Below are 5,119 nucleotides of genomic sequence, written 5' to 3'. Positions count from 1 at the left end.
GTTCCTATCTCTGCCTAGACGCCTCTTCACAGCCTAAGAACTAGCTACCCCTGAAGATGGAAACGGAAAACTCTCTCGCCTCAGAGAAACCCCAAAAGGAAAGATAGCCCCCCACAAATATTGACGGTGAGTGGAGAGGAAAATGACAAACTCAGAAATGAAACTAGATTTTAGCAAAGGAGGCCACTACTATCTAAATAGACAGAGAAAGAAAAGGCTACTGTGCGGTCAGTATAAAAACTAAATGTCCACGCAGAGTTTACAAAAATAACCTCCACACCGACTCACGGTGTGGAGGGGAAAATCTGCAACCCCAGAGCTTCCAACTAGCCGGAATATTTCATGATGACAAGCTGGACAAAAGAGACATAACTTAAACTGAACAAAAGGTCATAGGCAGGGAAACACCCAAAAACTAGCAGAACTTATCTTAAGCTGAAATGGACTGGCCAACAGAGAACTTCCAGGAAAGGACTGAATCCACAGGAAGGAACATTGACAGCTGGCATCCACTACAGCCCAAAGCCCAGTTAAATAACCAGGCCAAGGAACCGATTAGTGAAAGCAGCTGCTAAGTTCCACTTGAAACCACCAGAGGGAGCCTAAGAACAGAACTCCCAAAAATACCATTTGCAACCACAGGATGGAGCCCAAGAACGGAACTCAACACTGATCACATTGAGGTGTATGGGCTGTCTAGATAGAGGTAGCACCTCTGGTGGAGGGCTTGCCGCATCCTTTCTGGACAGCTCTTCCATATTTGGACCTCATCTGATGCTCAACTCACCTGTACCTCCAAGTAGCTGCTAGCATGCGGCAGCGGGTACACCCCAGAACACCGCCTCGGCAGGCTGGCCAAACCAGGTGAGGGTAGCTGTTGGGTTTCTTTGAGACCTACGTTGATTTTCAAGGGTTTGCCTACCCTTGCATGTGAATATGGCAGACTGTGCGGAAGAAACCATTCAAGATTCAACAGACAGATAAGCGATTTCCAGCACAGCATTGTGGAGTGCTGAGAGGGTGCAGAGAGGCTCATATAGACACTGCTGGCCATCCACTGCACCCTGACTTATCTCCAGTTGTCTCCCCTAGTTCTTGTCACTGGGGCTAGATAGGTATGGGCGAGAGTGTGAGGTTGACAACTGCACAACTCTTCCTCACTTTAATCCAAGTCAAGAGCAAGTCATGACTTCAACCACTGCGTATCCAAAGTCCTGTGGCAATGGGAGAGGAGCAAAGCAGGTGGTGTGGAATCACTGGAAGCTGTAGTCACGAACCTGCACGCAGGCGGCCCAGGCCATGTGGTTGTTTCCCACTGGACTGAAGCAGCAGTGGAGTTTGGCATACTGACAACCACAAATTAGGTTATTAGAAAAAGGATTAACCTTTTATTTACACCTAGAGAAGTTCACGTTGCTAAAGGATCTTCACCTCTGCACGTAAAGCTATCCTACAAAAATTACATCACAGATCAGATTTAATTCTATTGTTTCCAACTGAAGCCGAGAAGGAGGCCTTACAAAATCTGGAAGAGTTAATGGAAGAAACTATCTTAACAAGTGGTAAGTTTCCACTACATCTAGTTACAAAATCTAAAAGCTTTCCTAGTCTGAGCACATGTCCATCAGTAGAAATTTTTACTAAAATGGTAACTAAGGACATTGAGCAACTGCCACCGAGTCCCCATTGAGTTTCTAGCCTTAAAAGTGAAGATAATTTATGTCATTAAATGATCTTAATTCTTTTAATGCTAGTTACTAGTGATGAGCGAGTATACTCGTTGCTCAGGTTCCCCCCCCCCCCACCCAGAGTACGCTTGGGTGATCTCTGAGTATTTGTTAGTGTTCAGAGATTTAGTTTTAAATCGCTGCAGCTGAATGTTTTACAGCTACTAGCCAGGCTGAGTACATGTGTGGGTTGCCTGGTTGCTAGGGGATCCCCACATGTATTTAAGCTGGCTAATAGCTGTAAATCATCCAGCTGCCATGATAAACAATCTCAACTTCAAGTTTTTGAAAAAGTCAATGTAACAATTAATTATATGTTTTATCTAGTGTTCACCCATTCACGTTTTTTTCTTAGGTCTTATTTTCAAAAGTTTATTTTTTCTTAAACACTGGAAAATATTACACTAGTATCTTACCCTTCATGACATTTCACTTTTGCGATAGAGTCCTGTTCTATTGGCCACATTTTTTTTTTATCTTCAGTTTTTCCAGTGGGTTAACTTTAATTTTGTTATTTTTCTCCATTTTTTCAAAATGGACTACACTCACATTTATTCACTATTGCACATTCAATTTTCTTCCCTTTCTGGTTGTAACTCATTTAACGTCAACACCCAACACTATATTGTTCCTTGAAAAGATGTGTTATGGCACCAATATCAATCCTCGTGCAGTCCTTATTTGCATTTTTTCACTTATCTAGATACCTTCATTCTAACAAATGTTTCTCAAGACATCATTTGCATAATGTGCACGTCCCTTTACACATCTTGTACTAACGGTAACTCCCTGTTACTTGGATACATAGACTTGCATATTATCAGGATCCAGTTTGACGCATGCGCATTTCGAGACCACCTTGTGCCCCGCACATCTGGAGACGTGAGCATTCTACGCTTGCGTTACAAGTGCGTGGATCCGGAAGACAGAGGCGGTTCGGTGATTTGCGCATGAACACCACCGCACTGAATCACCGATACACCAGACAGCTGCGAGATATTTAAACCCGCATTCCATGTACACATATGCCCCCATTGAAAGAAGCTGGTCTTGGCCAAACGGCGCTGTCGGGGTTGTAGCGGGGAACCATAAGCCCGCAGCACACTGCTCTAAGTATACCAATACCCATGTGATTGCTTTGCAGCACTTTCCTTGCATTTTAGGCACTTGCCTTATAACTTTACTCATGGCATTGCACTTTCCATGCAGTCCAGATTTAGCACAGCCTTATATCCAGGCACATTGTTTACTTGAATTTTTGGATACATTTACTTTGCTCAATGCTGCTAAGCCCCCAGACTTCTAGAATGTTTCCCTCTACTTTTCTTGTAATCCACATGTCCGAATTTTATATATAATATTTATTTTAATTAGAATAAAATCCAAATATTTTATTACAATGTTTAAGCCTCTATTTCTCCAGTAACAGTGTTTGATTTGAGGTTGACTACCACATTTTTCAGACCTATGTTATTCTGAACACTCAAAATATAGAATCACTTATTTTATCAAGTTCAACACCTCTATATGTTACGTTATATCATGCTGCAATTTGGCTGAAGTGTGTTGTGTCTGATACACACTATTAGAATATTTAACTTCTAAAGCGACATCTACACAATTGAGATGAGATATGTTGGCCGGAGTTGACGATATCAAGACCTGCCTTCAGAGTAAGAAAACTGGACCCACATGTGTTTGGCATGTTGGGGAGAAACTCCGTAAATAATGGTACTGTTCTCCGGAGAAACCACGCGAAAGGACAAGCCTATAGGTTAAGTCCGAGCAGTCTTGAGATTTGTTTTTCGTATAGATGCTATTGAAGCTTTGACTTTCACCACTTCAATTAAAAGTGACTGTTTGCCTAGATGCTCCTAAAATAAACAAAAGTAGCTGTTTAGAGATTAGGCAATTACTAAAGGTACCTTCATATTAAGCGACGCTGCAGCGATAGCGACAATGCTGCCGATCGCTGCAGCGTCGCTGTTTGGTCGCTGGAGAGCTGTCACACAGACCGCTCTCCAGCGACCAACGATGCCGAGGTCCCCGGGTAACCAGGGTAAACATCGGGTTACTAAGCGCAGGGTCGCACTTCGCAACCCGATGTTTACCCTGGTTACCAGCGTAAAATGTAAAAATAAACAAACAGTACATACTTACATTCGCATCCCCCGGCGTCTGCTTCCTGCACTGACTGAGCGCCGGCCCTAACAGCAGAGCGGTGACGTCACCGCTGTGCTGTACTTTCACTTTACGGCGCTCAGTCAGTGTGGGAAGCGGACGCCGGGGGACGCGAATGTGAGTATGTAGTTTGTTTTTTTTACATTTTACACTGGTAACCAGGGTAAACATCGGGTTACTAAGCGCGGCCCTGCGCTTAGTAACCCGATGTTTACCCTGGTTACCAGTGTAAAACATCGCTGGTATCGTTGCTTTTGGTGTCAAACACGACGATACATGCCGGTCTGACGACCAAATAAAGTTCTGAACTTTGTTAAACGACCAGCGATATCACAGCAGGATCCTGATCGCTGCTGCGTGTCAAACTAAACGATATCGCTAGCCAGGACACTGCAACGTCACGGATCGCTAGCGATATCGTTTAGTGTGAAGGTACCTTAAGCAAGACTGGGATGAATATAGTCTAGTTGTGCTCCATTGTCTCCAGTACCAGAAGCTAACCCAAGAAGCTTACCCTGGGGATTGAGCCTTATGAAGTCTCTTGCCATAAGTATTCTGTATAATACTTGATGTGACAAAACTAAATCCACAAAGATTCAGTTCCAGGACTGATGACCGGTTGGGGGGAGAAAGTTAGTTATCCATACACAGTGGGCAGCTTTAATTAGAGAAAGGATAATATACTGGATGAGTATTGTTGACCCTCCTGTTGAGTGTGCCACATGTGGAGTTTATCACATCCATCACTATTGCCTTAATACCGACAGGGACAGTGGAATTGATGAAGCTCCTAGTCCTTTGGGAGGAGAAACCATCCTCTTGAATGGTAGGTTACACAACTCAAGCACCTGAAGATGACAGACCATGAAGCTCATAACCAAGGTCCTCACCAAGTATTTGAGTGAACATGATGATTGAGGAATTAATGAATCTCCTAATCCTCCAGTGAAGCAAAGCAGATACAACATTCTTTAGCTTTACCCACTCTTTACATCTTCAGACTTTCAAAACTTGTCCTGTACCCATACGGACTAATCCATATCTGTTCAGGACCTAGGCACTACTGTGGATCACTGCATGAGGGCTCCCAGTTCCTCTACAACAGACCAACAGCAGATGGTGACAAGATGTGGCAATAAGAGTTGTGCTAATGTTTGCTGTGATAAAATTGGTTCCATTTTGTCCTTATGGCTGGTTTAGGTCTCGGTTCT

The sequence above is a fragment of the Ranitomeya variabilis genome, chromosome 4, assembly GCF_051348905.1.
Source record: "Ranitomeya variabilis isolate aRanVar5 chromosome 4, aRanVar5.hap1, whole genome shotgun sequence".
NCBI classification, from domain to species: domain Eukaryota; kingdom Metazoa; phylum Chordata; class Amphibia; order Anura; family Dendrobatidae; genus Ranitomeya; species Ranitomeya variabilis.
The sequence above is the reverse complement of the archived record's forward strand: the minus strand, read 5'-3'. Positions refer to the sequence as shown.